The sequence below is a fragment of the Hemitrygon akajei genome, chromosome 10 (genome assembly GCF_048418815.1).
Source record: "Hemitrygon akajei chromosome 10, sHemAka1.3, whole genome shotgun sequence".
Taxonomy (NCBI): domain Eukaryota; kingdom Metazoa; phylum Chordata; class Chondrichthyes; order Myliobatiformes; family Dasyatidae; genus Hemitrygon; species Hemitrygon akajei.
Window position 1 is genome coordinate 126,693,519 of NC_133133.1, and position 23,812 is coordinate 126,717,330.

The following is a 23,812-nucleotide window of genomic DNA, read 5'->3' on the forward strand; positions in this document are numbered from 1 at the left end:
CCACTCTCAACCCCTCAGAACAACTCTCTGTCTGTTCTTGCTCCTGCCTGCCATCATCAGCCTCCTCAATCATCAACACCCCTCCCAACTCCTCTGATGTATTATCACCAACATATCACCCCCTTGCTGGTTCCAGGAGGGCTATTACTTCAGGGGTTTCCACCAAACGATTTCATTATATACAGAAGTTTATTCAAATGACCACAATTATCACAATAGCTATTGTGCACCATTTGGAACTTCATTAAACACACTTTTTATAGCTTTGAACTAAAGTACGGTTATCACTGTCTACAATACACTCAAGCCCTTGACAGACCCACTGTTGTCCCCGTGGATGCCGTGTGCTCCATCTCCAGACACACATAGATATGGACGTAACCCTGAAAGAGGGGTAGGCAGTTAGTTTGGGCAGTACTCTCGACTGTCCGTCCGCCTGGACTCATGAATGGCCAGTTTCGCCAAGCCAGCAGCAAACCTACCAGGAGATCCACCACCGCCCCCCCCCCCCCCCCCCCCCCGTCCGCACTGGGTGACCACAGATCCTGAGGACGGGGCTGAAATGTAGTTAATACCTGAGAAGCAGCCCCTTCAGATACTCAAATAGAAGCTGCAACCTCTCATTCTCTGTCGATATGTGGTACACTGTCTCTTGCCAGCCACAAAAATGACTGGTGAATGAGGAACTGACTCAAAAATTGAAGCTTGGTACTGCTCTGTGCAACACTTTCCACTCTAGATCCCCAATGTAAAGACCAAAAGACACAAGAGCAGAATTCAGCCCATCAAGTATGCTCCAACATCTGATCATGGCTGATTTATTATTCCTTTCCACCCCATTCTCTTTCCTACTTTCTATAACCTCTGACAACCTTACTAATCAAGAACCTATCATATCACCCTTTGCTTTAAATATGCCCAATGACTTGGCCTCCACAGCCATCAGTGCCAATGAATTCTACCCTCTTACAGAAATTCCTCCTCATCTCTGTTCTAAAGGGACATCCTTCTATTCTGAGGCCATGTCCTCTGGTCCTAGACTCCCCCACTATAGGAAACATCTGCTCCACGTCCACTCTATCTAGGCCTTTCAATATTTGGTTGGTTGCAATGAGATCTCCCCTCATTCTTCTAAACTCCAGCTAGTACAGGCCAGAGCCATCAAACACCCAAGGGCAGAGGACTTCTGTATAAAAAAGACCTCCATTATGGACCTCACTCACTGCTGGACACACTGATGCCCACTGCTTCCTGCACAACCCTTTGCTTCCTCCCCTAGGTGACCGCTACTGATGGTGTGGTATTTACCCATGGTGGGGTGGGTAAGTGCTATGCATGACACCCCTTCAGTCCAAATCGCTGTTTGTGTGGGGAGGCCCTGCCTCACCTCCACCCTAATCACTGCCCTTGTCCTTTTTTTTACAAAAATACCTTTATTAAATTGCATTCTATGATACCTTAAAATACAAACAAAAGACAATAACAGTGACTAAACACAATTGCCTACTCAAACTAAACTAAACTATTCCCAGCCCTTTCAAGGATGGCATTTATCCCTTGAGGCACCCAATGGTCTCGGAATATCTCCATGGTTCCCATGGATGTTGCACGTTCCCTCTCCACAGTTACCCAGGAATGGGCACAACATGAAACATCACCAGACACTCCGTTCAGGTGGAACCCTCAGCTTCTGTGAGTCCTAGAAGCGATCTTTGCCAACCACAGAAGCAAGTCTACTAGGACATTCTCATCCCTCCTTACTGGATAACCACACATAAATATCGTGGAGCTAAAGTGCGACCAGAAGGCGAAGAACAGTCTCTTCCAGCCCAAGAGTGACAGACAGCTGGGAGATCTGTGTACAAACTAATGAGTTCGTTACAAGACTCCCCTCTATGCAAGAACCTCTACATCAGGCTCCCGGTGTATATGGGAAGGACACCCGTAAAGGGACTTCCACTGGGATCCCCCTCGCTCCCAGTTGGAAAAACCAACCGCCACACTGTGTCAGCACGATGGGCTCCTTGTCCTCCTCCACCGTTCCAACAAAGCTTAACGTGTGAGGTTGAGAAACAACAAGCACCCCTTCTTCTGACTGGACACAGTGCAGCCTTCCATACTCGACACTGTTCAGCAATCGCAGGTACAGGTCCACCCCAGGTTACGAAGGCCCAACTTTTGTACAGCCTGTACATAGATGGTTTTTGAGTCCAGCGGGATGGATTTGCCAGCTGCCACAGGGACCCTCTGTCGGTTGGGATCTCAGTTCACTATTGCATTTCCGACTCGTGAACCGTCCAGGTTACAGTTTACAGGGACAGCACCATGTAATAGCTTAAGGAGGACCTGCGGGACAGTTAACACAGCGGTTAACACATTGCCTTGCAGTGCCGGTGATTGGGGTTCAATTCCCAGTGCTGTCTACAAGGAGTTTGCAAATTTTCTTCATGACTGTGTGGATTTCCTCCAGACACTCTGGTTTCCTCCCACATTCCAAAGACATAGGGGTCAGTCGGTTAATTGGTCACATGGGTGCAATTGGACGGCGCAGGCTCATTAAGCCAGAATTAATTTGATGACGTAAACTAAAAATAAACAAGAACTGCCATCATTATTTCAGAAAATCCATTCCTTCCTGTGGTAATATCACTTACCGGTAATTACCTTGCAGGCTGACTTTCTCTTCTAACTCTTACCCTATTATCGTTTTCCACACAGCCCTGTCATCCCTAGTTATCCTGATTCTCCCAGCTTCCACTCTACCCTGCCATTCTGTCCGCTCCACCATAACCCCTCTCAGATATTCCCTTTCATCCTGTTCTCCCTCCCCCTTTCTCTGTCTCTTCACACTTGTTTTACCTCTAACCTTTTCCCGGTTCTGATGACAGATCAACCAGAACATCAATTCCACTTTTCTCTTCACAGGCACTGCTCCACCCGAGTACTTCCAACATCCCCACCTTTGAGAAAAGGTTCCTCATTTTCCTACCAAAATATATATTTTCACATAAATTCTGTCTTGGATTACAACTAGCCACAATTCATAATTCATTAAAGTATGCGTATGCTATCATATACTACCTTGAGATTCATTTCCTTGGAGGTATTTATTGGAAATCCATAATTTCTACTTTAGATTACAGCCAGTAGGCATTAACCCACTTCATTACTCTGTTTAGTCTCATATACACAGGAACAGACCCTTCAGCATACTGAGTTTATGCTGACCTTCATTCTAATCATGAGGGGCATTGAATGGGTAAATGCACTTCCATGGCTGGGGAATCACGAATTACAAGGGAGAGGTTTAAGGTGACGAGTGAAAAGATTTAAGAGGAATCTGAGGGGCAAATCATATACACAAGAGCTTCTGCAGATGCAGGAAATCCAGAGCAACACACACACACACACACAGAATGCTGGAGGAACTCAGCAGGTCAGGCAGCATCTATAGAAATGAAAAAAGAGTTGAACTTTCCAGCTGACACCCTTCTACAGTACTGGAAAGGAAGGGAGAAGACGCCAGATTAAAAAGGTAGGGAAGAGGGAAGGAGGACTATTTAGAAGGTGATAGATGAAGCCAGGAAGGTGACTTTTTCACACTGCGGGCAGAACGTAAATGGGACGAGTTGCCAGAGGCGGGTACAATAATGACTTTTGGAAGACAGTTGTATGGGGATATAAACAGGAAGATTTTAGAAGGTTGTGGGCCAAATGGGATTAGCTTGGATAGGCATCTTGGTCAGCATAGACCAGTTGGGCCAAAGGCCTGTTTCCATGCTCTAGGACTCCACATTAATCCCACTATATTCTCCCCACATTGCCATCAACAACTTCCCAATTCCACCCCTCAACCACACACCAGAGACAATTTAGTGGCTAATTAACCTCCTCCCTGATGTCTGTAACTGTCCTCCATGTTTCCAATTTTGCACACTCTCCTAGGTTTAAAAACCTAGCTCAGGTACCCTAGTAACCATAAAAAAATCATAAAGACCAGGGTTTCCGAGGAAGGACCCTTCGCGAACCTCCCCAGCTAGTCTGAATTGCAGTAGTTCAACTTTCCTCTGATTTCAGTCCCAGAAGTAATATGGAATCCATATGGTCACTGCTCCACTGACCTACAGGCTCCTTTACACCCGAAGACATAGGAGCAAAATTAGGCCATTCAGCCCATTGAGTATGGTCCACCATTCCATCATGGCTGACTTACTATCCCACTCAATCCCATTCTCCTGATTTCTCCACATAACCTTTGATGACCTTACTAATCAAGAACCTATCAACATCCATTTTAGATACATCCAATGGCTTAGCTTCCACAAATGTCTACGGCAATGAATTCCACAGATTCACCACCTTCTGCTATCAAAACTCCTCATCACTGTTACAAAGGGACATCTAGTATTCTGAAGCTATGCCCTCTGGTCCTAGACTCTCACACTATAGGAAACATCCTCTCCACATCCACTGCATCTAGGCCTTCAATATTCAATAGGTCTTGATGAGATTCCCCCACCCCCCCCCGCCCCATTCTTCAAGACTCCAGGGAGTACAGGTCCAGAGCCATCAATCACTCCTCATACGTTACCCCTTTCATTCCTGGGATCATTCTCGTGAACATCTGCTGGACCCTCTCCAATGCCAGCATTTTTTTTTTCTAAGGCGCGCAAAACTGCTCACAATACTCCAAGTGTGGTCTGACCTATGCATCATAAAGCCAAATATCTGGCCTTGACAATAAAGCCAATCCCTCCAAGGCAAACTTGATGGGCTGAAATAGTCTAATTCTTTTTTTTTGTAATTTATTTTTTATTGAAATTTATCATCAAACATTTCCATAAGATGTATTTCAGATACTGTACATATATATCATATAATCATATTTGTCACAAATCTCCACATAATAATTATCTGAGGTATACACTTATAGAAAGGAGAGGTGAGAAAGAACAATCGAAATAAGAAAACTATGTACAAAGTAGGGAGTGATCTTTTTTTACAACATATTCATTGACTTGTGAGAATAAAATCAAGCCTATGAGGCATTATGTAGTTAAACCATTTTTCCCAGTATGAATCAAATTGTTCCAGCTTATGATTAACAGATGCTGTTATCTTCTCCATTTTGTAAATGTCCATTGTAATTTCCATCCATACATTTAAAGTTGGGCTCTCCTGTGATAACCATTTCCTGGTAAAGGCCTTTTTACCAGCCACCAGCAGTATATTCATTAAATATTCATCTCTTTTCAACCATTCTTGAGGTATATACCCAAAATATATGGTCTTACTCTCTAAGGGTATTTCACATTTAAAGACGTCTTATAGGGCATTGTGTATCCCACTCCAATAGTCTTAGGTTTTATGGTCAGACCCCAGCTCACTCCCTTATTCATGCTTTCAAATGCCCCTCCTGGATTTGTCCACACTCAGAGCTCCCTTGGGTGTTCCACAGCCCTTCCACCTGTTAAAGAACACTTCTTATCATCCAGCAGATCGTGGCACTGTAAATTGCGGACCCTAGTTTGCTTCAGAAACACCACAGCCCAGCAAGCTCCCTCTAGTAACTGCCAGCATCCCTGACCCATCAATTAGGCAGCCATTAAGACGACAGCAGATAATGCCAAGAGTATTTTTATGACCAGGCTGATTACAGCCATTTCACGCTTTCTTGCCCCGATTCAGACTGAGGCATCACTCAGAACCTGATTGTTATAAGTTCCACTGCAAGGCAGCGCACTAGAAGCAGTTGCCAATGCCATGTGCAGCAGTCTCGGACTGTCCATACGAACACAGCACTCTGCCTGCCAGCCACCTACAGAGCCAAACGTCACCAGCAGGACGCAAGACGGCAATCATCTCCATCCTAAATCTATTCCCGTGTCCCCAGGATATGTCCTCTACTTCTAGTTTCACTTACCAGAGGAAACAATTTTCCTGCCTTTATCTTATCTATCCATTTCATGATATTATGTTTTTCTCATTTTTCCCCTCTCGTTTTTCTAAATTCCAATGAGTAAAGTTCCAGGCGACTCAATCTCTTCTCTTACGCTAACCTTCTCATCTCCAGACTCAACCTGGTGAACCTCCTCTGCACTATCTCCAAAACCAGTATAACTTCCCTCAAGTAACTGCAAGCAGTACTCCAGGCATGTTATATATGTTTATATTGTACACAATATATAATTATATATGTATACAATACATATATATTGTATTATGTTGGTTATTATATATAGCTACAATCATAATACTATACATTATAGTTGGGGCAGTTAATATGTAGAACTGAAGGAACAGGGGGTTCTTGGGTCAGGCTGAGAGGGGAGAAGATGGTGGGATAGAGAAGCCAGGCTAGATTTCAGGAGGAAACAACAGGGCCTTGCCCATGTTTGGATCGCCTAGAGCACCACTGCCATCTCAGAGACTAGGCCCAAGAAGGGAACCTCACCTGGAGGGAAGCTGGCTGAGATTCGGCCACAGCAGGCCCAATGGCTTTTAATGAGGAAATGGAGGCCTGGATTGTCCTGGGTTTAGAAGGTAAAATGCGCCTTAAAAATGAAAGGATGAGAGAGGAAGTGGTTCGGATGGAAGCTGCAGTATCCACAGCCCCATACGATGTGTACTGCGCATGGACAGTTTTGTGTAACTCTCACTTTCCAACAGAGTGGAGGCATCAGAAACCTCAAAGAGGGAGCTGGGGCTCTGGAGACCACTGACTGAGTAATGTAATGAAAGGATTACGTATGACTGTGAGGCACTTGCTAACAGAGAGAAAGGAGAGACTGGTAAAAGTTTGGAATTGGGAGAGGTACAGGAAAGAAATAGAACAGAAACCCATAACAGACCAAGATCTGCATGTTTCCTCTCTCACTCACCATCCATCAGGCTCAGTGACTTGCAGGGGCAAACAGGGTGAGGAACCACGTTTCCCTCACCACTTCCCTCCCACAACCAGGCTTCACACAAAAGCCAGAAGGACTTTGGGACCACAGGTTACAGATTTCCACCTCAGCCACAATTCTCTAGCTCAGAGGGAAGGCAGACCCAGCCCTCGCTCGTCTCTCCTGTGATGGAATGAAACCATCAGTGTAAGTCACCGGGGCAGCAAATGCACAGCCGTCCTGTGCTCATAACACAGGTAAAAACAAACTGCGATCTACAGCACAGGTCCAACAGCTCTGTGGCCAGTGAAATTAGACCAACAGTAAAGATTTGCTGATTTAATCACATCAAAGGCTCCGGACAGCTCACAGGCCAGTTTTTCTGAACACAACATTCCCCTCATAGACAGCTCACAGATCCTAGGCCCCACTCTCCTCTGGGAGAGAGTGGAATGAATCAGATGCCTCCTACCAGAGTCAGCAGGAAAGCATTTACAAAAACACACAACCGAGGCACAGGCCCAACAGCAGAATTTCAGCTAAATCCAAGGGAGTCTGATGCTCCCTCAGAATCGGACTCCCAACACACACACACACACTGAGCAGACCATTCATCTCAAGCGCAGGATACGGAGAGAGGCAGTTTAGTCTGCATGGACGAACTGGGCAGAGGGGCCTGTTTCTGTATTGTATAGTTCTGGCGCCTGCACTATCCGCAGATAGCAGCCAAGAAATATTTCACACCCTCTGGCTGCCAGCCTAGGACTGGCTGCAGACCCTCCCTATGCCTAGTGGCCCAGCGGCAGATGCCCGCAGCCCCTCACCCAGGACGGTTGGAGCCCTCGCCACCCGACCCGGGCACCGGCTCTGTCCGAGGGCTCCCCGGAGCCACAGTTCCTGTACGGGGGGCTCGCTCGCTCGCTCGCTGTCAGGCACTCTGGCCATCGTGCACACACGCCACTCACACTCAAGTCTCGCCGTATGTGCAACTTATTGCACACTCTCTCAGAGCAAACGCGCGCGGTGTGCACACTCACAGTGTGTCCACATCTCACGCCCGCTCTCCCACCGCGGGCACATTCAGTACACACTCACTCACAATAGGCACTCTCGGTCTCGGAGCACCTGGTGCACACTCAAAACACGTCACTCTCGGTAAATTCACGGCGCGCAGACTCGCCGCCCCCACCACCGGCACCCAGGTACTCACCCTCCGCCCTTTCGCTCGGCGGACCCTCCGCCCTGTCGCGATTTGGGGCCGTGAGAAGCCGGCGGCCTGTCGGCAACCTCCCGCTCACGACATTAGCCGGCCGGGCTTCCCTCCGTCCCCCCCCCCCCCCCAGTCTCTCTCTCTCGGCGCCTCCCACCGTACGGCCGCAAGGTCAGGGGAAGGAGGCCCATCCGGCCCCGCCCCTGGGTCCGCTCCCCACCGCCGGCCGCCACCATCCGTCTCCCTCTCCCCGAGTGGGGGACATGTGTCTGTGTACACGTGAGGGCGCGTATGTTTGCATGTTTAAGCACCGTGTGTATGTCTTGTGTGTCTGGTCAAAAATATGCTTGGTAGTGCGGGTGCCTGATAGTGTATGTGTGATGGTGCGTATCAGATATTTTGTGAGATAGTTTACATTTTGCGTCTGATATTTTGTATGTGATAGTGTGTGGCTGATATTTTGTGTGTGTGTGAGAGAAATTTTACATACGTGATAGTATGTGTCTGATATTTTGTGTGTGATAGTGTGTGGCTGATATTTTGTGTGTGCAATAGTGTGTGAGAAATTTTACATACGTGATAGTATGTGTCTGATATTTTGTGTGTGGTTATGTATTGATGTGTATCTCAAATTTGTGTGATAGTTTATGTGCATAATAATGTGTTGATGTGTGCCTGATAATTTGTGTGTGCGTGTGTTGCTGTGATAGGGTATGTGTAGTAGTTTGTATTGGTGTGTTGCTGTGTGCAAGTATGTTAATCTGTGCCTCTTCTTATGTGTGTTTAAGTACCCAAGTGTGAGCATGTGTATGATAGTTGAATATGGTGTTCATGATTGTGTCTGTCTATTTGTAAATCAGTCCATAATACAGTATCATAAAGATGTACACCATTCATCCCTATATGTCCAGACTAGCAACTTAAACTTGACCTCCTCACTCCCAGTTTCTGGTCATTTGGACACTTTAATTGCAGGGATGGTGTCTGATTGTCTTCCCATCCAGTCTTGTTGATCCAAACTCATTCAGTGAAAGCAAATTCCCCATTGCCTCTCTAACTTATCTCCCCATTAACTACAACCTCCCAGTTACAGTCTCCTCTCTCAGACATAAACTTCACCTTTCATAGTCATTCATAATTAAATATATATTAATACATATTAATTAGTCTAATTTCTTCATAAGAAAACTGCCCAGTTTTGTAAATTATCAATGTCCTGGTAATTTTCCTGTGTTCCCTCTACATCCATCTTCTGCTGGTGACCAGAGGTGTGCCCAACGCTCTAGCTGTAGCCACCCCTCTGTTGTGCACACATCCAATGTGGCCTAGTATGTCACCTCTGCCAATAAAGACAAGTACCCTATGTACCCTAAGCGGCCACCTTGTCCATCTATTCTGCTACCAGCAGGGGTTTTGGACGTGTTGCTCCTCACTTCTTGGGATTGGTCCTTTATGTTTCACGTTTCTCTTCCCTAAAGGCATCCCCTCTACTGATCAAATTCCATTTGTCCCCTGGTTTAACCAGTCTATAAGTCCCTCCTCCCAGCTCAATAGACACACTCATTCTGACATGTCCGCCCACGGCTTCCTCTACTGCCACACTGAGGCCATGCTCAGGCCGAAGAGCAACACCTTATGTTCCATCTGAGCAGCCACCAACATCAATTTCTCCAACTCCTGGTAATTACTACTCCACCCTCCCTCCTTCCCCCTTTGTCCATTCCCCATTCTGATTCTCCACTCATCTCTTCTCCTCTCACCTGCCCATCATCTCCCGTTGGTTCCTCACATCCTTCCTTTCCTTCCACAATCCAGTCTCCTCTCCTATCAGATTCCTTCTTCTTCAGCCCTTTACTTCTTCCACACCCCCTCCCAGCTTCTCACTTCATCTCCGCCCCTCAGCCACATGCACCTCACCTAGTATCATCTATCACCTGCCAGTTTGTACTTCTTGCCCTCCACCCACTTTCTCATTTTGGTTTCTTCTCCCTTGCTTTCCAGTCCTGGTGAAGGCTCTCGACTGCAACTCGGACTGCTGGAGATGAAACATAACAGCTCTTGAGAAGTGACCTGGATCCGCTCAAATTTTTACCTACCAGCATAGCATGTCCACAGCAGATGCCACCTCACTGGCTCTTGACTCAACCCTGGGGCATCTGGACAGCAAAGATGCATCATCAGGATGCTCTTTATCAACTACAGTTCAGCATCCCCTCAAAACTTGTCAATATCCTTCAAGCCCTTGGCCTCAAAATCTCCTTATGCAATTGGATCCTTGATTTCTTCACTTGCAGACCCCAGTTCAGTTCAGATTAGCAAATACATCTTCTCCACAATCTCCATCAGCACAGGTGCACCACAAGGCTGTGTGCTTGGCCATCTACTCTATTCGCTTTAAACTTACGACTGTGAGGCAATGACAGCTCCAATGCCATATTTAAGTTTGCTGATGACACCACTGGCATTGACCAAATCAAAGGTGGTGATGAATCAGTATATGGGGAGATTGAAAATCCGGCTGAGTTGTGCTACTACAACAAATTCTCACTCAATGTCAGCAACACCAAGGAGCTGATTATTGACTTTAGGAGGAGGAAATCGTAAGTCCATGAACCAGTCCTCATCAGGGGATCAGAGGTGGAGAGGGTCAGCAACTAAATCATCATTTCAGAGGATCTGTCCTGAGCTCAACACATAAGTGCAATTACAAAGAAAGCACGACATTGCCTCTACTTCCTTAGAAGATTCAACATGATATCTAAAACATTTACAAACTTATATAGATGTGTGGCAGAGAGTATTGACTGGTTGCATCATGATCTGGTATGGAAACACCAATGCCCGTGAACAGAAAATCCTACGAAGGGTATGGATACTGTTGTGTATTTAAGATTTCTGTAACATTTGAGTAATACTGTAAATATATTGTTTAAGCTTTCTTTGTTTACATAATTCATTACAGGTTATAAGTAAGAAGTACACAAATAGCTGAAGACATTATACCATCACGGCATATGTGAGTGCCTCACTAAAGTAAAACAAAATAGACACAGTGTTGTAGGGCTCCAGTGCTTTTCCAACAATTAATTTCTGGAATTACAAATCATAACAGTGGTGATGAGGTAGCTTTAAAATGAACCCAAGACAGCTACCTACCTTCAAAGGGGAAAGAAAAATGTTTGAGTGTTTATAAAACACAGCATGGTTTTATCTTCGGAAGGGGATAAACAGTGAGTAGCAGATGATAATTAAATAAAAAGCAGAAATTTCCAGCTACATTGGAAAGATTGATACATTCGATTGCACAACAGGTAGCTGGGGAATGTATACTGAATGAATTGTGCGGTATTTTAAATCATATTGAATAGCCAACGAAAATGAATGCTAGTTTGCTTAGAAGTTTAACTGCCAACCCAGCCAAAATGAGCTTTGTTGATATGTTAAACATAATGGAGGAAGGTTTAGAACCCAAACCATTGTTTATTACAGAACGCTTTAGGTTTAATAGGTGGAATCAAAAGGTAGGGGCATCCATTTCAGCTTACGTGGCTGAACTAAAAAAATTGTCCGAGCATTGTCGGTCCAGTAATGGACTTAATGATGCACTGAGACGTTGTTTAGTTAGTTGTATCTTACAAGCAAACGTTCAAAAACGGCTCCTAACTGAAGTACAACTTACATATAAAAGAGGAGTTGAAATCACTGTATCAATGGAAAGAGCAGCCAGAGATGCAATAGAGTTGCAGTCAGCAATGAAAGTGAATGTGAACAAAATTGAAATGTCTGAATAGAATCCTGCCTGGCTGAACAAATTGTGTTACTGTTGTGGCAGGAGCCTACATACACCAGACAAATGTAGATTTAAAAGTGAGACTTGCAAAAAATGCACCAGAGTAGGACACATACAAAGCATGTTGGGCGAACAAAATTAAATGAACTGCAGAGGGGAGAGAAAAAGATAAAAAGTCAAGTTGCAGTTTCGAAAAGAGCACTAATCTGCATGCTATTAATGAAAAATCTGTAATGATGAGAGTGACTCAGGACTGAGTAGCCTTGAGAATTACAACATGAAAACAATATACAAGCAATATGGCCTATGTCAGATGTGAATGACAAATTAATGAAAGTGGAATTGGGCACTGATTCGGCTGTTTCAGTCATTCCACAAAATGAGTTTGAACAGCTGACACAGAACTGAAGCCTGCAGATATTCAATAAGGAACTTATACTGGAGAAGAGATAACTCCTGTGGGAATGACATTTGTAACAATGAACTACAACAACCAACAAGCCACATTGGTTTATATGTGGTGAAAACGGGAGGGCCAGCAAACTACAACTTCATTGGAGATCCATTTATCATTTGCATGCCACATCCCCTGCAATAGAGTCAACTGAAAGCAAATTAAGAAAGGTACTGCATGATGCCACAGCAGTGTTTAGGGATAGCATTGGAAAAAATAAACATATCAAAGGTAAAATAGTGATGAGTGAAAATGCCACACCCAAGTGTTATAAAGCCCATCCGGTTCCTTATGATATAGGTGCAGTTATCTCACATGTTATGAGTGATGGAAGTCAATGCCCCATAGCCTTTGCATCATGTTCCTTTACTGCTACAGATAAAAATTATGCACAGATTGACAGAGAGGCTTTGAGTCTCGTTTGGCATCTAAAATGCTTCAACCGGTACTTGTATGGGAGAGAGTTTACCCTTGTTACTGATCATCAACCACTAGTGTCCATTTTCAATCCACAGAAGGGTGTTAACTAACAGCAGCAAAATGAATGCAGAGATGGGCTCTCTTTCTTGGAGGACATAGTTACAAGATCAAATTCAAAAGGACAACAAATCATGAAAATACTGATGGATTGTCCCATTTATCCTCTGAAAAGGAAATACCTAAAACATTTACTAATTTCCTCTTGATGTATTCTCCCTAATGCAAATCAGAAGTCTCCCTATTACAGCTCGGATGATTCAAAGAGAAACCATTTTAAAAAAGCCCATACTGTCTCATGTCTATATAGCAACCTAAAATGTGCAGCGAAAATTCCAGTTTCTCCTTTTGACCAGCACTGGGATGAACTTGCCCTTGATGGAGGTTCCCTTAGGTGGGGATTGAGAGTTGTTGTGCCATCCAAGCTGAGAGCTAAAATATTGGGGGAGCTACATGCTGGTCATCAAGGAGTGGTCAAAATGAAAGCATTAGCACAAAGCTTTGTCTGGTGGCCTGGGACAGATCAGCAGATCAAGCAGCTTGCTGTACACTGTTTGGGATGCCAAAACCTCCAGAAGAAGGTGTTTGGAGGAGTCAGAACCTCTGCTGTTTCAGAGTAAACTCCTACAACCGGAGGAGGTCCCAGAAGCTGAGGTGGTTTCACAGCCACATCCCACCTGCCAAACAGAGTGAGCCCCATTGTCCGGAAAGATGTTATCCCTCAAGAGTGAGAAATCTTCCGCAGTGCTGCCTTTTTGAAGTATCGCTCCTGGAAGATGTCCTGGATCCTACAGAGGCTAGTGCCTATGATGGAACTAAGTTTACAACTCCCTATAGCTTATTTCAATCATGTACAGTGGCTCCACCCCTCCCCCCCAATACCAGGTAATGTTGCAGCCAGTTAGAATGCTCAGTAGCAGCAACAGAAATCTTAATTGTGATGTTTACATTAAAATACAAATAGATTTTTAAAATTGCACAAAATGTGAGAGGCTGCAGAGAAGCATTTGGCATTCAGCACTCAGCCATCCATATTCAATCTCACCATCCTCACACTAGGCCACTTCCTAATAGGAAGCCTCTTCCCCTTGGTCTGCATCATCTTAAAGGACAGTAATGTTTGAAAATGCATTTAAATAGGTACATGAACAGGCAGAGAGTGGAGGGATACAGACCATGAGCAGGCAGGTGGGGTTAGTTGAAATGGGCATTGTGGTTAGCACAGATATGATGGGCTGAATGGCCTGTTCCTGTGCTGTACTGTTCCATGTTCTCCCTTTCACTTTCACTATTGTGATTTCCTCTCCTTCAATCCGCAACTCAGCCCCTATTGCCTCACTTGTTGATCTGTGTCCTCACAGTGTCAATATTTCCATAATCATTCTGCCTCCAAGCTTTCACCTTTTAGACAGACAGACAGACATACTTTATTGATCCTGAGGGAAATTGGGTTCCGTTACAGCAGCACCAACCAAGAATAGTGAAGAAATATAGCAATATAAAACCATAAATAATTAAATAATGATAAGTTAATCAGTTTTACTCCTCGTCCATCACAGCCGAGAAGCTGCCTCTCTCCAAGTCAGTTCAGGTTCAAGTTCAAGTTCAAGTTTATTGTCATTCAATCATATACTCGTGTACAGCCAAATGAAACAACGTTCCTCTTGACCAAGGTTCATAACACAATACATAACTCACACAAAGCATATAAAGTAATATTACCACAAATAAATTAATAACTAATAAAATACATTCCAGAAGATTTACATTTAGCATAAGGTGCATTTATGACATAAGTTAAAAAGTAAACAGTGTAACACTACTGGTGTTTCACAAGTGATGAGACCTGGGTGGTGGTAGGGAGTTCAGTAGCCTCATGACCCGGGGAAACAAGCTTTTTCCCATCCTAGCAGTCGTTGTTCTAATGCTATAGTACCTCTTGCCTGATGGTGGAGGGTTCGGGGGGGGGGGGGGGGCGGGAGTGTCAAAGAGGTTGTTGGATGGATCATTGACAATGCCAAGGGCCTTGTGTATGCAGCGTTCCTGTTAAATATCTCTGGCGGGTGGAAGGGAGACCCTGATGATCCTCTCAGCAGTCTTTGCAGTCGTTTGTAGAGTCTTGCGGTCAGATGCCTTGCAATTCCCATACCACGTGGTGATGTGGCTGGTCAGGGCACTCTCAATGGTGCTCCTGTAAAAATTGGTTAGAAGGGTGGGGCGGGAGCCTCACTTGCCTCAATCTCCTCAGCAAGTGGAGACACTGCTGTGCTTTCTTGACTGAAGTGGTGTTAAGGGACCAGGTGACATCGTCCGTTGCGTGTTCTCCTAGAAACTTGGTGCTCCTAACTCACTCCACAGAGGAGCCATTCCTGTACAGTGAGCACTGGTCATCCTCCATCTTCCTGAAAACTACAATCACCCCTTTAGTCTTGTCCATGTTGAGATTAAAGTTGTCGTGCTCGCACCATTCTACAAACTGCTCTACCTCCTCTCTGTACCCCGTCTCATCATCATTGTTGATAAGGTTAGCAAATTAATAATTTGTTTTGAGCTGGATCTAGCAATACAGTCATGCATCATCAGTGGGCTGTGCTCTCCGTAGTAGCTGCTAAGTCAGCCTCTATGTCTTCGGTTCATTGTGTTTATCCTCAAGGTTTCTTAGAGTAAAGTAAGCACCATCTGCAAACTTCCCTTCCCTTCCTTCCACCTTTGTTTCCTTTTGCCTTCCAGACTTGTTTTGCCAGGTTCCAAGACCATTTACTCAACCAAGTTTCAACAGGATTGAGAAAAGCTTCAGAGGGTTGTGGACTCGTCCACGTCCATCATGGACACAAGCCTCCCCATCATCTCAGCATCTTCCAAAGTTGGTGCCTCAAGAAGAGGCACCATTAAGGTCCATCATTAAGGACCTTCATCCTCCAAGGTATGCCCTCTTCTCATTATTCCAATGAGGGAGGACATACAGGAGCATAAAAACCCACATTCAGTGTTTTAGGAGCAGCTTCTTCCCCTCAGCTATCAGATTTCTGAATGGCCCATGAACACTACCTCACTAGTATTCCTCCTTTGCATCATTTATTTACTTTTATTGTAACTTCCGTGATTTTTATGCCCTGCACTGTACTGCTGCAACAGAACAACAATTTTTATGATTAATTCATTGACAATAAACCTGATTCTGATTCTGAGTATGAAAATGTGGTGGTGTTCCCATTCTCCCTGCCAAGATATAGTTTAGTAGATCTATCAAACCTTTCTGCAGACACATGTGTTTTTGGGTGTTGTGGTTTGAGATCCCTGCCTCTGCTTTTTTAATCAAAATAAATTTTATTCATAATAAGAAAATATTTATAAGAATAAACCATGCATCACTTTCTCATTCTTTACATTCATACTCAATGCTTTCTGTACTCTTCTATACATTAATAGCACTATTGCCACTCATGTGGCCCCCTGGGGTGGTACACTACTACAATAATTGAGGTGCTTCCTCCCTCAGCCCGGTCCCTCCCTCTCCAGTAGCAAAAGAACCCTACACTGTAGCCCTTCCCCACTAAGCCCTTGAGGGGCTGCATCCCTCAGCACATACTCCTGCAGCCTGGAATCTGCCAGTCAGTAGCATTTGTCCATGGGCATCTCGACGTCCCGGTAGACCGACAACTTTCGGGCAGTTCAAAGGCCACCTTTCACTGAGTTGATGATCTGCCAGCACCATTTGATGTCCGTCTTCGTGCATGTTGCTGGGAACAGCCCATACATCAGAGAGTCCTCTTGTCACGCTGCTGCTCGGAATGAACCACAACACAGGCCCTTGCCTCTCTCTCCACACCTCTTCTCAAACCCACAGTCTGCAAAGAGGTGTGCTAATGTCTCTTCCCCACTGCAATCAACCCACGGGAGACACACAGTGGGAGTGCTACTCGGGCTGGGAGCAGCAGCCCAGCAAGGTCCGTGCCCCTGGTTGCACCACATTGCCATCCAGTCAGAACATTCCACAGCCAGAACCTGCAGAGTACAGAGAACCTACCACATCTTGGGAGCTATCTTTTGGTAAAGGCAGGCAGTAATGACGCAGTTCACATTTACCATCAGAGCGTGGAGTAGTCTTTGCTTGACTGAAGTGTTAGGAAAGGAGAAATAGGGTGGAAGGAGGCAAAGATGAGGTTATTTGAATGGAATTTAATTCAGACAAATGAGAAGTGATAAGCCTCAGGAGAAAGAATCAGGGGAGATGATACAGATAAAATGGTTGGTTTGAAACAGAGCGCAGGCCACAGGGAGCTGTGACTGAATCTTTGAAAGCTGAGAAGGCACATGGATTTATCGAATGACAGCCAAAAGTGTACAAGCAGATGAGGTTTTGTTAACCCTGTATCAAAACTGCTAAAAGGTTTGTTTCAGGTGGTGGTCCGCACCCATTAGGGAGGTTGTAAACATGCCAGAGAGAGTCCAGAGTGGGTTCAGGGATGAGGGGCAAGTTCTGAGCATGGATTAGAGGGTTTGGGGTTGTCATCCTTGCACCCAGGATGGCAGACAGTCCTGGTCAATCTGGAAAGTGTAGAGAGGGGATATGAGGCAGAGGACACAGGCTAAACATGGCAGAGATGTGGATTCAGCAGGATTCATTCTTCAGTGTGGGGACTGTGTAATCTGTATCTGAGAGCCCTGGAGATGAGTAGTTACTTGAAGATAGAGAAACCTGGGGGAGGATGGCATGATTACATTGTTTGACTCCAAGTAGGCACAGAGCTGATGTTTCCCTGGTATTCTGTATGTGAGTGTGTGTACTTGTACTTATATGTGTCCACAACCATTATGCACGTGTATGCTTGTGTGTTATACATGTGTTTGAACATGTAGCGTCATGTACTGTACAGCATTCTGTGCTTTTTGTATGCATTTGGCATGTGATTTCTGATGTCGGCTTGTGCACATGTGTAATGTGTACATCAGGTCATGTGTGGTGTACATGCTCAGATTAGCATTTTTGTGTTGTGGATAGTTTGGGCATGTGTGTGTGTGCGCACGTGCGTAAGTCAACTCTTAAAGAACAAAAACTAATTGAGAAAATAGCCGGGATTCCCTTCGTTTATTTGGGACACTATGCCACTTACTTTGAACAGGAGACTGTTACCAAACAGTTTCTAACTAGCGTCAGTCATTACATTACAGCGTGCTTAAAGTGAACAGTTTTTAAACAGTGTCAGTTGCGTGTGTTTGTGTTCAAAAAGCAGTGATTTTTGTCACTGATAGTTGGTGAGAAATAAACAGTAAGACAATTCAGAACTGTTTTGCTCAAGCAGTCAGGCTTGGAGATGCAAGAAACAGCCGGGAGTGAAAATGCAACGATTTCACTACTTCAACAATTTAGGAACTATGAAGAATTTGACGGTAACAACAATCGTCTTGAATGCTATAATGAAAACGAAGATTTGGAGGATGCCATTGTCGAAAGCATTGTATGAAGTCAGTTCATTATCTGCTGTAGGTGTCTGTACTGATTTTGTTCACTTACAGTCAATCAAAAGACGTGGCAGCATACACTGGATGAATTCCTCCATCGATAACTATTAGGAGCTAATACACAGTTTTATAGTACTGTAGCAGGAGTGGTGGTGTTCTAATTTGTTCTGTATTTCATATAAATACAAAATTTGTTTCTCAGTTAAATGGTAGTTTGGCTTTCTTTTTCTTTCTAGCTGTTTCGATGAAACTTCAGTAAGTTGTGGCTGCTTAATTGGGCCAAAATGTGCTGGTCCTGATGTGTCCCAATAAACCAGAATCACTATATGTGGGCAGTGTGATAGTGTGGCAGTTAGCACTTCACTCTATAGCACCAACAACCAGGTTCAGTTCCCACCAATGTCTGTAAGGAGTTTGCACATTGTCCCTGTTTCCTGTCACATTCCAAAGATGCAATATAGAATACATTGTTGTTCCTTTCCTCACATCAGGCGTCCTTTAGTGCCATTCCTTTAGTATTTTTGTCTGTTTTTTCACAAGGCCGAGTTGCTACCTCGACGCTCAACCCAGCACAGATGGAAAACATGCGAGGAGCCGGCTGGATTCGAACCCAGGACCACACATCTCAAAGTCCGGTGCGGATGCCACCACACCTCTGGCCAGCTTAAAAGCACAGTAGTTAGTAGGTTAATAAGTCACATGGGTGTAAATTGGGTAGTGTGGGCTTGCTGGGCCAGAAGGGGCATCAAAACATACAGTGAGACGCACTGTTTGTGTCAATGACAGACTCAGTTCTGAGGATGTGCTGGTGCAATCTGCAAGTGTTGCCATGCTTCCAGTGCCAACATAGCATGACATTAACTTACGAAGCCATTCATCTTTGGAATGTATATGGGAGGAAACCGGAGCATGTGGGGGAAACCTATGTGGTCACAGGGGAGAGCCGTACAAACTCCTTACAGACAGCAGTGGGAATGAAATCCTGATCGCTGTTGTTATAAAGCATTATGCTAACCACTACGCTACCGTGCCATTCTGTGTGTGTAATATGTGTGTAGGGAGGGTAAGTGTACCAGTGTAGTGTCTATGCGGTGAACATACGCACAAGTGTGATGTAGTGTTTGTGTGCAGTGTATGCGTGTTACAATGCCATGCATGTGCATGTGTGTGTTTGTCTGCCTCCTGCCTTCAATGCACCTCATAGTCACGCTCATCAAAGCAATCCTGGTTTTCTGTGACAGAGAAACATAGAATGTCTTCACAGGCATCAGTTATAATAGACCAGGACCGTCTATGGGCCGAGGACAACCAGAACGCTGATGTGGATACTTTCTGTGTTTGGTGGGAGGGGGGTTTACTGTCCAGGGAAAGCTGCCTTATTGGTCTTCCAGAGTTTCCTTATTGATTTCCTGGGACCAAAGCTTCTATTGATGCTGATACTCTGGGGGCCAGGGTGATGGATATTTTGAAGGGGACTAAGTGGTGGTTAGACCAGCAATCTTCAATACCTGTCATGGTAAAGATCTGGACATCTTTGCAATCCCTCTCTCAGGTGAAGACACCATCCAATAGGTGCTAGGGGTGTTGCCATGAGGTATTGTACTTGTCTGCTTGGTGAAACTGGGTGTTCATTACTACAAGACCATGCTCCGAGCATGTAGTCAGGAGAAGGACATTATTGGAGCTGGTCTTCTCTACTCCTTCTTTATCAGAGAATTGTGTCCCATCCCAGCCTGGCATTGAAGTTGTTAAGGTGAAGAAGGTGGTATCCCTTCAGGATGCAGTCCCAGAGTTTTTTTCAAGGTTGGAGTTGAAGACCCCTGGTCTCATCAGGAGCTTTTGGGGTTGGGGACACACACATAGGGGCTACGAGTTTGTCTCCAATGGAGCGGTCATTGGAATCAGGTTTATTATCACCGTCATACTGTGCCATATTTGTTGTTTTGTAGCAGAAGTATGGTACAAAAATTACTGCGTTATAATAAATATGGAGTGCAAAAGTGGAATCACAAGGTAGTGTTCATGGTCCTTTCTGAAATCAGATTGCAGAAGGTAAAAGCTGTTCCTAAAACTTTCCTGAGTGTGGGTCTTCAGGCTCCTGTATCTCCTCCCAGATGGTAGTAATGAGAAGAGGGTATGTCCCAGATAGTGAGGGTCCTGATCAATGGATGTTGCCTTCTTGAGGTACCGGCTTTTGAAGATGTCCTCGGTAGTGAAGTGGACTGTGCCCTTGATGGATCAGGCTGAATGCACAACCCTCTGTAGCTTCCACTTGCTCTGCAAGCGTAGTTAGTGAGATGCTGGGACAGGTCATTCTTTATGGCGAAGCCCGTTCCATGTTCTTCTTCCAGCTGACCCCTCCAGAGGTGTATCTACCAGCTTGTTATCTGAGTCGGTCCTCTCTTTCCTGAGGTGTCTCACTCAAGGTGTTCACATCCTGACAGTATGTGAGTTCCTGAATTACCTCAGCAGAGTAGGATCCAGATCTTCAAGTCCTTCGTGCCCAAAGTTACCTGTTGCTTAGTTTCTTCTACTGTAGGATGGCCGTTGAGTCCCAGGTATGACATGGGCTTCACAGAGCAAGGCATTGACCCAGTGACAAAGAGGGAAACCAAAGGGGCTCGAGTCCAGGCTCAGCTGAGGCTGAGAACACAATTTACAGCAGACATGAGGTACTCTTGGACTGGAGGTGCCTCTCCTCCTCGAGGGGACAGAACCAGCTCCCCGTGCAAGGGAGAGGCGGCAGGGGAGACCTGTGGTCTAAAGCCTAGGCGGGAGTGCAGGAGGCTCACATCCCATTGAAAGCCAAGACACAGACAGGTTCCCCAGTGCCTCAAGTCCCAAGTGTTGTTGCCTATTAACTGGACTCGAAATCTCACACTCATTGCTCAATCACACTTTAATTATTTGTGCACAAGGAGAACAGCATGGCCCCTGTCTCTACACTGCTCTGGTTTGAACAGAAAAATGCCATTTTTATACAAAATTGACTCTCAGCTACTGATACTGACCATTTAGTGAACTGTGTATGTTCAAATTCCTTATTTGCAAAATCAATCACCAACACCATACAGGTGTGAAAAGTCATTAGAAACTGCAGGCTAACAACCGATGATACTTTGAAGTCAGTAAAGTAATTGTTCCCGAGTTGACTTGCATCTTTCTGTTACAGCCTGATCTTGTCTCCATATGCCAAATGGATCCGGTCCCCTGCTGTGCATTTGGAAGCTATGTTCCTCAAAGACCTCAAAGGCTTTTCTTCCCTGGGTTGACTGCACACTATCTGTAAACTATCATGGCCTGGACATTAACTTAACCCTTGCCTTGCCTTGCTGCAACTTCCACAGATGCACCAGAGCTTCCACCCCAAAGCAAGCCAAGAATGGACGAGCACGTAAGGCAATCACAGTGGACGCTCCAGAACTCCATCAGCTAAGGTGCTGCCCTTGAAAGGAATGTCCTCGACTCAATCCCACAGCAGTCTTAAAGTCAGCAGCAAAGAGCGTCAGACGGGAATCCATGATCCGATTGTCTGTGCCTGGGAAGATGGGGGATGCACCCTGGAACCTCAGAGATACTGTAATTATGACTCACCCTTGAGAAGAGGGACTTCCTCCTGTGGAAACAGTGGAGAGACTCTCCACTGTCTGCCATAGGAAAATCGTCACCAGGGTCCCCCTCAACATCAATCCCATTAATGGTGAGCACCCGAGATTCTGCAGATGCTGCAAAACTTGAGCAACGTACACAGAAATGCCAGAGGAACTCAGCAAGTCAGGCAGCATCTATGGAGGGGAAATCAGCAGTCGATATTTTGGTTCGGGAAACACCTTCCCTCCCCCAACCTTCTTATTCTGGCTTTCATCCGCTTCCTTTCCATAAATGGTAGAGTGGGTCTCTAGAATTCCCTCCCCCCGCCCCCCCCCCCCCACATACCACAGATTCAGATACCCACAGGAATTCACCTCCACCTTATGTTTGTTCCACATCTATGTAAAAGTTCCTAGCCAATCGGTCTGCTGCTGAACCAATCTCCACATCAAGCCAACACCTTTCTTGGATCTTTCTCACCTCCAACAAGCCTTTCTGTGGGGGTGGAGCCCACCTTCAGAGCTGTGGATTGCATAGCTGCACACTCCAGAATCAAAGTCTCCAACTTCTGCCAGGGAGTGGCAGGCTGCAGATTTCTCCTGTGCCTCGCCACATTCAGACACCAAACTCCAAGCTGATTAGGCTGAGGCTCCTTTCCACTCGGTCGATTATCTCTGACGCAAGCACGTCCAACACCATTCTCCCAAACCAAGCACTCTATTCCGAGAAACAAGAAAATCTGCAGACACTGGAAATCATGAGAAATATGCATAAAATGTTGGAGCAACTCAACAGGTCAAGATTCAACTTTATTTGTTGTGTGTACATCGAAAGATACGGCGAAGTACGTCGTTTGCGTCAACAGCCAACACACCTGCAGGATTTGCTGAGGGAAGCCGCAAATATCGCCACACATTAAGGTGCCGACATAGTGTAGACTTTAGTAAATAAAATGGCAGAGGCAGCTTGTGTTTAAGGGAAACCATAACAACTCATTTGTTATCCTCCAAACACAGAACATAAAGCACAGTAAAAAGAACTTCACGTCATTATGTCATCATGTCAGACCAGCCTCTTAAAGTGAGACCCATATCAATGTCGGTGGTTGTGAATTATGCATGTGTTTCCATTACATTACCCTATACAGCCTCCCCCAGAATTCACCAAAACTGGCATTGTGAGCCTGTCTGAAGCTTGGACAAGCTACCAAACTCAGATGAGCTGCCCGGCTCAGATCCTATGTTCTATTCGTGAGGTAACAGCAGATGCCCCTGGTCATCCAGAAGTATGTTGACACACTCATGGTCATGTTGTGATGCCAGGGGCATGGTAGTGGAATCTTCCAGACCTTGGTGGGCTGGTTTAAGGCGATCTACTGAAATACATTCAGGCTTATCCCTCCTAAGATAAAAGTCTTTTCTCTCCATTCCAAAACATGGAATGGGTCATCGTAAGGGGCCCTAAGAGAATCATTATGGCGGATGAAAACAAACAAGGTGGAACGCAGGTCAACAGGAACCTAAGAGTGCGGTACGTCAGGATGGGAGGTAGGAATAGGTTTAAAGGAATTGAATTTACTGAAGGGGGCGGAATGCTGCTGAGAGGCTGACTAGGAGGCCGTGGCATCAGGAATAAAATCACCTGGCACTCTTAATGACTGCCCATATACCAACTCAGCCGCAGAAGACTGCATGTCCTCTTTTGGAGCCATTCAGAGCCCCAGCTGGACCTACGGGAGACAATCATGCCAACACTCACCATTCAGGGAAGCTCTCAGAGCAGCCTTTAAGGAGCGGTGGAACAGCTCGTATAGGCCAATGGACTGCAGGTGATAGGCTGTGGAGTGATGTAGCCTAACACTGAAGTTCTGGGCCATCGTAGCCCAGAGGTCTGATGTGAACAGGGGATGGCGGTCAGATGGGGTGCCTAACCTAGCATCC

General features: G+C 45.4%; 1 protein-coding gene and 1 long non-coding RNA gene across 3 annotated transcripts in view; one reads left to right on the plus strand and one right to left on the minus strand.

The window, feature by feature from the left end:
- Positions 1-8,241, minus strand: part of LOC140734658 (protein-methionine sulfoxide oxidase mical3a-like) — a 285,450-nt gene extending 277,209 nt beyond the window's left edge. For both annotated transcript variants that reach the window (XM_073058913.1, XM_073058912.1), the window contains exon 1: positions 8,098-8,241. The gene's annotated coding sequence lies outside the window, so the exon portion shown is untranslated. The remainder of the gene's footprint in view (positions 1-8,097) is intronic.
- Positions 8,242-8,299: 58 nt separating this feature from the next.
- Positions 8,300-21,571, plus strand: LOC140734660 (uncharacterized). The gene is made up of 3 exons (XR_012100584.1): positions 8,300-8,386; positions 10,099-10,963; positions 21,454-21,571. It is a non-coding gene; the product is annotated as an uncharacterized lncRNA (long non-coding RNA).
- The last annotated feature ends 2,241 nt before the right edge of the window (positions 21,572-23,812 follow it).